Here is a 12018-nt window from a genome sequence, read left to right on the forward strand (position 1 = left end):
TTTTTTTTCGGAGGAAGTTCGCGCGGAGAAAACAGACAGAAGTTACATGAAAGAAACCTAGTTTTTGTAGAGAAAAAGACACTCTGTCTTAGTGTGTGATAGAGTACAAATCTTCGTCACAGGGCATCAGGGACAGAACAGAGACAGTTTCAGAGCTGATCACAGATACCGATATTGAACTTATCCTCTACATCTCAATATAAGTCGAGTGGTAAGGATGGGCCGCATTCCCGTCTGTTGTAACGAGGGTACTGCGTTGTAAGTTGTTTCAAGTCGAAATTCCGTTCTGCTGGATTAAATCATAGCCAGATTTAACTTCACTCAGTGTCTGCTTAGGCGTGAGGGCTGGTGCTTGTTCGTTCCTTTCTGGGTCTTTTCTTTAGGCTATCAACTTATTCAGCAAAAACTGTGGAATCAGTTTTTAGGATATCCGTGAAGTCAGTTTTTGTATCATCTTATCTCAAACCCAGCCATGAGCGCCAAGGTCTTTTCTGCCCGTTTTTGCTTTCTTGTGCCGTTTTGTAATTATTCATATTGTTCATTCAGTGATTAGTACAACATATATAATTCTAATTAAATGAACACCCTAGCTGCAAGCAGGCGTTGATACACTTCATTGGGGACATGTTGAAAATGTGTGCCCCGACCGGGACTCGAACCCGGGGTCTCCTGCTTACATGGCAGACGCTCTATCCATCTGAGCCACCGCGGGCACAGAGGATAGTGCGTCTGCGGGGACTTATCCTTGCACGCTCCCCGTGAGATCCACATTCCCAACATGTCCACAACACTACATTCGTTGTGCGCACAATAGATGTTTGCCCATCATATTACTCGTGGCAGATTAATCTACCAAGTCCCGCACGAGTTTGGGCATAGCGTGTGCGTTCGCACAAGAAGGTCAAAGGCCGCGAACACAAATTTTTAACTATATATGACGGTAGTATCTGTTCCAGAAAGAACAGTTACCGTGGATGACCATGCAGCTTTGCTAGAAATGCACATTTTCAACATGTCCCCAATGAAATGAACGCCTGCTTGCAGCTAGGGTGTTCATTTAATTATCATTTCATTTCTAGAAAAGCTGCGTGGTCATCCACGGTAACTGTTCTTTCGGGAACAGATACTACCGTCATATATAGTTATATATACACTCCTGGAAATGGAAAAAAGAACACATTGACACCGGTGTGTCAGACCCACCATACTTGCTCCGGACACTGCGAGAGGGCTGTACAAGCAATGATCACACGCACGGCACAGCGGACACACCAGGAACCGCGGTGTTGGCCGTCGAATGGCGCTAGCTGCGCAGCATTTGTGCACCGCCGCCGTCAGTGTCAGCCAGTTTGCCGTGGCATACGGAGCTCCATCGCAGTCTTTAACAATGGTAGCATGCCGCGACAGCGTGGACGTGAACCGTATGTGCAGTTGACGGACTTTGAGCGAGGGAGTATAGTGGGCATGCGGGAGGCCGGGTGGACGTACCGCCGAATTGCTCAACACGTGGGGCGTGAGGTCTCCACAGTACATCGATGTTGTCGCCAGTGGTCGGCGGAAGGTGCACGTGCCCGTCGACCTGGGACCGGACCGCAGCGACGCACGGATGCACGCCAAGACCGTAGGATCCTACGCCGTAGGGGACCGCACCGCCACTTCCCAGCAAATTAGGGACACTGTTGCTCCTGGGGTATCGGCGAGGACCATTCGCAACCGTCTCCATGAAGCTGGGCTACGGTCCCGCACACCGTTAGGCCGTCTTCCGCTCACGCCCCAACATCGTGCAGCCCGCCTCCAGTGGTGTCGCGACAGGCGTGAATGGAGGGACGAATGGAGACGTGTCGTCTTCAGCGATGAGAGTCGCTTCTGCCTTGGTGCCAATGATGGTCGTATGCGTGTTTGGCGCCGTGCAGGTGAGCGCCACAATCAGGACTGCATACGACCGAGGCACACAGGGCCAACACCCGGCATCATGGTGTGGGGAGCGATCTCCTACACTGGCCGTACACCACTGGTGATCGTCGAGGGGACACTGAATAGTGCACGGTACATCCAAACCGTCATCGAACCCATCGTTCTACCATTCCTAGACCGGCAAGGGAACTTGCTGTTCCAACAGGACAATGCACGTCCGCATGTATCCCGTGCCACCCAACGTGCTCTAGAAGGTGTTAGTCAACTACCCTGGCCAGCAAGATCTCCGGATCTGTCCCCCATTGAGCATGTTTGGGACTGGATGAAGCGTCGTCTCACGCGGTCTGCACGTCCAGCACGAACGCTGGTCCAACTGAGGCGCCAGGTGGAAATGGCATGGCAAGCCGTTCCACAGGACTACATCCAGCATCTCTACGATCGTCTCCATGGGAGAATAGCAGCCTGCATTGCTGCAAAAGGTGGATATACACTGTACTAGTGCCGACATTGTGCATGCTCTGTTGCCTGTGTCTATGTGCCTGTGGTTCTGTCAGTGTGATCATGTGATGTATCTGACCCCAGGAATGTGTCAATAAAGTTTCCCCTTCCTGGGACAATGAATTCACAGTGTTCTTATTTCAATTTCCAGGAGTGTATATATATAATTCTAACATTAAATTGAACTGTTGTAGTGACTCTTAGCTTCATTTAGTAGTTTCATAGAAACCCTTATCAGTATTTCTATGTAAGACGTATCCATATTTCATTTCCAGCTGGACCGCGTTTTGATTAATTCGAATAGATGTTAATTATCCGTTGTGCAAATTTAACTTTTCCGCCTCACATGATCGCTGTGGGTGCAGTCAGTTGACCATGTACATCACCAGGTCCTGATCTCGTAGTATCTTGGTGGTATGCTAAATTCTCAACCGATACAAAAACAGAGTCTGTAATGCGTTATTTTGCTTTCAATGTAGTAGAATAACTTTACATCACCTCCTATGTGCTTCCCAATTTTCTTGATAGGTTCATCCAAACAGTGCGTAATTACTGAACCCTGAAGCTAGACACTTCTTTTCTTTCGGTTGGTCTAGGCAGTGTTCTGACGTTAAACTAACAGAGTTCTAGCACAAAGCCAGTTTCAAAACACACACACACAGTACCAGAGCATCGAAACTGCGGGCATGAACTATAAATTAGCACTAGCGCGCTAGCCGTTTCCATAGGGACATAAGTCTCCGAAGCTGTGCCCATTACGTATGAAGTATGCGCTGACCGGAAAGCGCTACAGCGCTACAGCGCCGAAGTGGAGATTAATCGTTCCGTCCGCAGTAGCGGCAAATCACCGCAGCTCGTTTACGTCGTAAATCAGTTTCAAAGATCACCGTCCGCTAATGGATATAAGAGGATTCCGCGGTGTGGCCCATAACCGTATTAACTGCCACCGCGATATTATATGCTCTGATTAAAATCTGAGTCCGCAGTCACAAACGATATTTTGGAACTGGCGACAGCAATAAATCAGGTCACCGACCTTAAAATGCAGCAAAAATCTGACGTTTCTTTGTCACAATTTGTTTTAGATATTTAACATTTGACTATTTTCGGACAATTTCCGGGGATAGCTCTGTTGATAAGTACGTGATTTTAGAAAATATTTAATTTAATGCCAATTCTCATTTGCAAAATCATCGTGCGAGAACTAGATAGCAATTATATCTTCTATGGCCTGTAGCATGTAATCCGCACGTATCATGAATGTGTATGTACGAACTTGCTTAGCTCCCGTTCTTTGCTCGCATAGGCTGCCGAATCGCATATGGGCTGCAGATATTTATTTATTTATTTTTTATTTAATCGAATGTATGAATGTGAAACAGGGACGATAAATACTTTAGACAAGGAGATAATAGAAGCTTTTGAAATGTGGTGCTACAGAAGAATGCTGAAGATTAGATGGGCAGATGACGTGACAAATGAGGAGCTACTGAATAGAATCGGGGAGAAGAGAAATCTGTGGCACAACTTGACTAGAAGAAGGGATCGGTTAGTAGGACGCGTTCTGCGGCATCAAGGAATCACCAATTTACTGATGAAGGAAAGTGTGGACGGTAAAAATCGTAGAGGTAGGCCAAGAGATGAATACACTAAGGAGATAGGTTGCAGTAGTTACTCGGAGATGAAGCTTGCTCAGGATAGAATAGCATAGAGAGCTGCATCAAACCAGTCTCTGGGCTGAAGACGCCAACAACAACAACAACAATACTTCGATGCTGTTGAACTCTGTGACTAAAAGGGTGTAGAAAAATTTCCACTAGCAGTCACAATAGAATGTTATTTATTTGTCACACGACCGGTTTCGGGCTTGCCGCCACCCTCAGGTGTTTATACATTCATAAACATGTTTATATTGCTGGAGATTAATAAAGATGAAGCATCATTATTACAGTTACATAGCTGTCACCACAGCGTAACTATAATAATGATGCCTCATCTTTACTGATCTACAGCAATATAAACATGTGTATGAATGTATGAACACCTGAGGATGGGCGCAATCCCGAAACCGGTCGTGTGACAAATAAATAACATTCTACTGTGACTGGAAGCGGAAATTCTTCTACAACTATACTTCGTTCGTGGTCTTCCATTCGTCTTTCTGAATCTTGGTGTTTATACATGTAAATTAGCCGTCTTTCCCTATAGACGAATCCTGTTTACTGAAAATTTCTAACATCTTGCACTATTTTAAACAATGTTATACATGCAGACTCTAAGAACATTGTGCTAAAAATTATGGGGATTGTCATAAGACAGTACATGTTTTTGGTTTCCGCCAGTCATAGTACCATGAGCGTCACACTATGAGACCGAAATGGCACGGCAGATCTCCTCCAAAGTTAAAGTAGAAGTGATAGTAGGATCCTTGTGGGTAATACGTCTAAATTTCCACAGATCCACCGCGAAATTCTGGCCGAATATGGACAAATGCAATGTCACATCCAGCCACAGTGAAATGGTGCCAACAGTTTGATCAAGACAGCGCAGGTGTGGGCGATGCTAATTGTGTACTTTTGATCTCGCACCATGAGTTTCCCAACTTTACGGTAAGCTGAGCGACGACCTTCGGTAAGCAGAAATTCCAACAATAGTTCTCCGATGGCTTCCTGATCAGAGAGTGAGTGTCTATCATTGAGCAACTGAAGATCTGATAAGGCCCAACGGCTACCGTGTCATCCTCAGACCTTAGGTGTCATCGGATGCCGATGCAGAGGGGCATGTGGTCAGCAAACCGCTCTCCCAGCCACTTTCAGCTGCCACTTTTAGTGACAGTGTACGAGAAGCGTTCAATAAGCAAAGCAATACAATTTTCTGAAACTATTATGGTTTTATTCAGGATTCCAATACACCATATCATTCCGCACCCTTTTGGCAACACAACCTTGTTCTTAAACATAATCTCCGTTCAATGCGACGGCGTTACGCCACCTAATTTGGAGCGCCGGTATGTCCGTATGGTACCAATCTCCACCGGAACCAACCTCCAGCTTCATCAATAACCTCCCCATCATCCACATGCAGCATATTGCGGAGTGCGTCCTTCATTGGGGCCAAACAGAGTGCGAAGTTTCGAAAACCGGGCTTGGATGGTGGATGAGTTAGAATAGTGCAAAAAAAGTTTTGTGAGCTCCTCTCGGAGACACAGACTTGTGTGAAGCACTGCATTATCTTGAGAAGGAGAAATTCGTTTTCAGTTTTGTGGAGACGATCACGCTTCAATTTCCTGATGGTGGTGATAGGAAAAATTTGCGTGACCTTGCTACGATAATTACAGACGCGTCCCCTAGCGACCCACGGTATTTTTGGTCACCGCCGTGTCTCCGTAGACATTCCGTAAACGCCTATGAATATATGCGATGCCCTGATTTTCCGCCAAAAGAAACTCAATGGCACCGAGCGAGGTGGCGCACTGGTTAGCACTCCGGACACGCATTTGAGAGGACGACGGTTCAAACCCACGTCCAACGATCCTGATTGAGGTTTTCCGTGATTTCCCTAAATAGCTCCAGGCAGATGCCGGGATGGTTCCTATGAAAGGGCACGGCCCACTTCCTTCCCCACCCTTCGTTAATCCGATGGGACCGATGACGTCGCTGTTTGGTCCCCCCGCCCCCCCCCCCCCAAACACTCCCCCAAATCAACCAACCATCATTTTTACAGACGCCATTTTGATGGCTACGTGCAGCGCCGGCATCTGTCGGAACTTTTGTGACACTACATGTGCGGAAGCGCGAATATTCCACCACGTCTTGTAAAACAATCCACGTTTTTCAACCGAAATTTGCCGAGAAAAAAGAATTGTATAGCATTACTTGTTGAACGCCCCTCGTAAAAGAATGGTGACACACATCTCTGTCGCTTTTAACTCTTTCCGGGTAGGTGATGCAAAGTATGTAATGCCACCATTCCTCCTTGCTTAAATGTATGGTGGCACAAAAAACGTACCATTTAGTTCTGAAGTCCTGACTAGTCCAGCTGAAGGTATATTAGCTGGAACGGCCAGTATACGTAACGTGATAGTTCCCACAACAACCGCGATACGTCAAAAGTAGCACTGAAACTTCCTGGCAGATTAAAACTGTGTGCCGGACCGAGACTCGAACTCTGGAGCACTTGCCCGCGAAAGGCAAAGGTCCCGAGTTCGAGTCTCGGTCCGGCACATAGTTTAAATCTGCCAGGAAGTTTCATATCAGCGCGCACTCCGCTGCAGAGTGAAAATCTCATTCTAGAAGTAGTATTGTTTCAAACAAACTGTCTGTGACCACAGTTACTTCCTATGGAGTGCACAGTGCCGCTGGGGGGGAGCGTAATTGTTTCCATTTTGTATGATACTTTGTTGAGTCAGCTCTTTATTACTGTTGAGATAATGACTTTCATACGTTCAGCATCACCGAAGAATTTATGGTTCTTACACATACTCTACAGAACAGGACTGTTTCATCAACAACTCAGAGTGTTGGTCATTCCTAAACTCTCTTCGCACATCCATATTTAAACTGGATGATGGTAGGACATCAGCTGGTACAATTTTTTTATTGAAAATAAAACTCCTCCAGCTATATTTATGATTTCATATCTATTTTGCTACTAGTTTCGACTTTGCGTCAGCGTCATCTGCAGGCCCGTACACTTTGATGATGTCAATTGCGTGTGGCTGAGTACTAGAAGTCGTACTCCACATCACGTACGTATTGGTCTCATTATGGACTTCTAGTACTCAGCCACACGCAATTGATCAAAGTGTACTGGCCTGAAGATGACGCCGACGCAAAGTCGAAACTAGTAGCAAAATAAATATGAAATCTTAAATGCAGCTGGAGGAGTTTCATTTTCAATAAAAATAATTCCTAAACTGTGTTAGATACTGTGTTGAACATCGCGTAGTGCTCCACATTTGGTGCACTGTTTACGCAGTAGAAACGCACAAGAGAGTTAATGAACTTCATATATGTGTACTTCAAGACTTTATTTTCATTTCAGTTCATAATGAATTGCTGTAGCGAACTACCAAAACATGGCAAGATAATGGCAAACTTTATGTTGAAACACCTTCAGGTATTGATCAAGGGAAGTAGGTATCCGAAATTGGCTGAATGATTTGGAAATAGTGTCCTCGTACCTACTCGTACTTTACTGACGCAAATATAGTGAATACCTTGCTGCAGAAGAGACTGAAGCTTGAAACAATGACGATAGTGAACTTTCGGACGAAGACGTGCAAACTGCTGCACCAAGAAAAAGCAGGAAGAACTAAATCGATGTTTTGCGTGTGCCAGGTACCTCTTCGCTTAGGAAAAAAGCAAGTCTGCCTTCTAAGAGTAGCACACTGCTTCAAGTATTACATAAGACAGGTTCCTCAATTCCTGGAAGAACAAGTCTTGCATCCAATACTGCCGCATAATTTGAAAGAGAGATGGTACACAAATTGTACCACAAATTTTACAAAAAACTGTTTTTTAAAAACATCATAATGTCTATTAGTGTTCTTATTTTAATGTGACTGGATAACATTTCACCAATTTGTTTACAAAACTGTTGAACAAATATAAGTCTTGTGCAATGAGGGTCAAAATTTGTCTCATATCCCTGCGCACGAAAGAGTTAACTGTACTGCAGTGTTCAATAAAAGTTACTTGACCTGCTATCATAATGTGTAACTCACTTTATTATGTCCCCTCGAACGTGGTGTTCACCGCGAAATATCTATACGATTTCCGTATGAGTTGCGCGGATTTTCACGAAAAGAATTCTCCTGCCTCCAGCTTGCGCGTGTATCGGTCGGCTAGCTGGAGGAATTTATCGCTATCAGCAGCGCGGAGAAGAGCGGCTCTGTGTGTGTGTGTGTGTGTGTGTGTATGTCTGTGTGTGGTGGAAAGTTTCGGCCGAGAAATTAGTCTTGCTCAGGAGCCGCGCGGAGAATCTCTCGCCTTCTTTTGTCGAGCTGGTCGTAAATCTCCCACAGATATTACTCTCGCCGCGCAGGGAACAGCGTTTCGACGACCTCCGGACCTCCGACACAATAGAAATTACGAACGGCGCCGGCGATGAGTTTTACACTTTTCATGATTTCTCATTCCCCGCACCTTTTTCTTCCCTCTCTTTTTTCCCCATTGTGGCCAGATTGCCCTTAGAGTGCTGTTTCTACCGTCTGCCTCGTGCCACATCCCTCTTTCTCTCTTACTCGCCCCCTATCTCTCTTTCTCTCTCTCTCTGTCTCTGTCTGTCTGTCTCTCTCTTTGTTTTGTTCCTCCACACCAACAACCGCAGCAAATTCTCACCAACTTTCGTAAGTCACACTGGCAATAAATTAATGCGCTTTTGTCTGCTTCGTGCAAATTTCGGAGGCACGAATGTTTCTCCCGCACTGATAAGTAGAGCGCTTATTTTGAATACATGGTGAGGGCAAACCGAGAAAATTACTTATTTTCTTTCTTCCATAAATCACTAAAAAGTATTTGTCTAAGGGGAAGTTAGCATCTGTTCTCTTTAAAACTTATCCATAGTCAAGGTAATAAAGCATAAGCGTGAAACAGTACGTACCTATATTAACAGTATACCGATTTTAAATGAAATTACGTTTGAAACTAGTATTTTGAAGTGTCTGGACCGTTTCCAGTAGCTGCCATATTGAAATAGCTCTGTATACACTGCCCGAAGAAATGAGAGCTTAATAATGCAGGACATCAAGAACACGCCATTCAACGCGTTCTTATAAGATATGACGTCGGCGACGAATGATCAGATAGTTTCATTGTGCATGAATATTTTGAAATCCAGATAGAAATTTGAAATCCCACACCCAAAGAGTCTGAATGAGCGTGTGTTGTTACTATCGTACTGTGATACTTAGTAGCTGCAATCACATATGAAGAGAGCCCTCCGATGACTTATTTATTGAAAGACAAATTCTTTGCTATCTTGGCTATATTACTGTGTTAGCCACTTGCTCTGTACGATCAGGTGGGTTCGGCGATGTGACATTTTCAGGTGCCTCCTCGCAGGATGTATGGCTGAGCTCTACCCTTAGATTACTAAACCCTCGTAAAACTTACGATTTCAGTCGGTTATAAGGCAAGAAATTTTGTACTTAATTTGCTGTGTAACATACCACTAGAGATCGGTTAATTGTAGTTAACTAACACCCAGTCCATAAATTACGATTTCTTTTGAATGAATGAGGAGTAGTACGATAATGGTTTAGTAGCAAAGTAACGTTTTCGCCCCTTTAGCGTTCCAGGGTTAAATACAGGGTATGCCATAATTAACGTCGAAACTCATATTGCCATTCCGGATACAGACAAGTCTCAGTAAACTAGGTCCGCAAATGAACAGTTTGCAAGACAATTACGATGTTGTGGTTACCAGCCACTAGTGACGTGATTGTGTGTAGGCACCACATGTCGGGCTGCGGTGAGGTCTTTGTTGATATTTTAGAAACGTGGAGTTTTAAACAGGACGAATACGACACTACAGTACATGGTAAAAGAGCTATTCTTGTTAGCTGTTTGCGAAACGTCAGATGCGTCATACGAGTATTGATAGTGACATGGAGCTGTCCAGAAATGAGGAATATGCTGATATGCATTCCTTGTATGATAGGGCTGACAGCAGCGCACGGGAGGCTGCTCCCTTGGTTCAAATGGTTCAAATGGCTCTGAGCACTATGGGACTTAACATCTGAGGTCATCAGTCCCCTAGAACTTAGAACTACTTAAACCTAACTAACCTAAGGACATCACACACACCCATGCCCGAGGCAGGATTCGAAACTGCGACCGTAGCAGTGGCGCGGTTCCGGACTGAAGCCCCTAGAACCGCTCGGCCACAGCGGCCGGCGTTGCGCCCTTGTACCAAGAAGCATACATACACTGAACGAAGACACCTCGAGGGTCGCACGTTTACGACGGTGCGTCAGCACCTCCGACAAACTAGGAGATTTGTGCAATCTGCAGTAGCGGATGGGCCTGCACGAATTACATTTGTGCTTGAAGATGTGGCGCTTGAAACAGTTGAGTACTCTCTTGGAATCTCTTCAAGGAGACTTGCCACACAAATTCGTGGAATGGGTCACAGAAGTGTTTGGAGTATAATACATCAGAATGCCATGCAACTGTATCACATCCTACGAGCTCAATGTGTTACTGAGGCAGACTTTGGTCTTTGACTGATGTTCTGTCAGTGGGCGCAAGAATAAGCCGTAGGCTACCCTCCTTTTAGCCAAATTCTCAAGTTTAGAGTCATTTAGGGTCCAACCCAGAAAAGACGTTCCTCGTTCAATGTGTAGTTATGGGTACTAGATGACAGTCTTCCTGGACAGCGCATATTGTCAAACAAACTCAATCGACTGAATAACCGTAATTTTCTGTGGCATCATAGTTCAGGATTAACTGAACGTGTACTATTACACCAACGCCAGAGGATGTGGTACTTGCTGGAGCACCAGCACATTTTGCTGCTGTGGCGAAAGGACATCTAACGCGTTGATATATCCAATGATGGACTCGGCAAGGAGAATCTGTACTGTGGCCTGCAAGATCACCTGATCTGAATATCATGGATATCTGTGGTTGGGGCCATCTTAAGAGTGCAGTATACGCCATTGCGGTTAACATAGCTGAAGAGCTTGAGCAGAGATTTGTTAATGCTTGTCAAGAATTTCTAAATGATACAGGCATGTTTTAAAATATTGTAAACTCTTTCAGGAGACGTCCACAGCCCTTCATCCGGTTGAGAGGACCGTTGTTTGAATCCTTCGCTTAACTACCAGTACAGTCACACAACTGTTGTCATATTCATTAAAAACATCTGCACTTCTACCAAAGTAAGACAAAAAGCAATGCACCACGAGGGTAATATCAGAATGAAACGGAAATTGATAGATGTGATGTACATGTACAGACAAACGATGTAAGTAGGCTGTTTATGTTTTCTTATTGGCAATGTTACGTAGCGCTCTGTATGAAAATCACTGGCTGTGCTGTGTGCAATCTGTGGCTAGTTTGCATTGTTGTCTGCCATTGTAGTGTTGGGCAGCGGCAGCTGGATGTGAACAGCGCGTAGCGCTGCGCAGTTGGAGGTGAGCCGCCAGCAGTGGTGTATGTGGGGAGAGAGATGGCGGAGTTTTGAAATTTGTAAGACTGGATGTCATGAACTGCTATATATATTATGACTATTAAGGTAAATACATTGTTTGTTCTCTATTAAAAATCTTTCATTTGCTAACTATGCCTATCAGTAGTTAGTGACTTCCGTAGTTTGAATCTTTTATTTAGCTGGCAGTAGTAGCGCTCGCTGAACTTGTCTGCTAAAGCAAGTTACAGTGATGCATCACTCTAGTGTTAAGATGTGACATAGGTATTAGACATGGCCATCTTTACTGTAATATTTTTTCTGCTTGAGCATTTTCATGATTAGATATAAGTTATTGCATTTCTGCTGCTGTTTGCCAGGCATAATGTTACTGAATTTGACTTTGTATTACTCTATTAAGCCAGTTTTACTACGGATTTATTTTTCTTGTTTGCTGCACATTGCCTTATATTA

At 44.6% G+C, this 12018-nt stretch overlaps 1 non-coding gene across 1 annotated transcript; it reads right to left on the minus strand.

The window, feature by feature from the left end:
• Positions 1-638: 638 nt before the first annotated feature.
• On the minus strand, positions 639-713 carry Trnat-ugu (transfer RNA threonine (anticodon UGU)). The gene has a single exon. It is a non-coding gene; the product is annotated as a tRNA-Thr (tRNA).
• Positions 714-12018: the final 11305 nt, after the last annotated feature.

The sequence above is a fragment of the Schistocerca nitens genome, chromosome 10 (genome assembly GCF_023898315.1).
Source record: "Schistocerca nitens isolate TAMUIC-IGC-003100 chromosome 10, iqSchNite1.1, whole genome shotgun sequence".
Lineage (NCBI taxonomy): Eukaryota > Metazoa > Arthropoda > Insecta > Orthoptera > Acrididae > Schistocerca > Schistocerca nitens.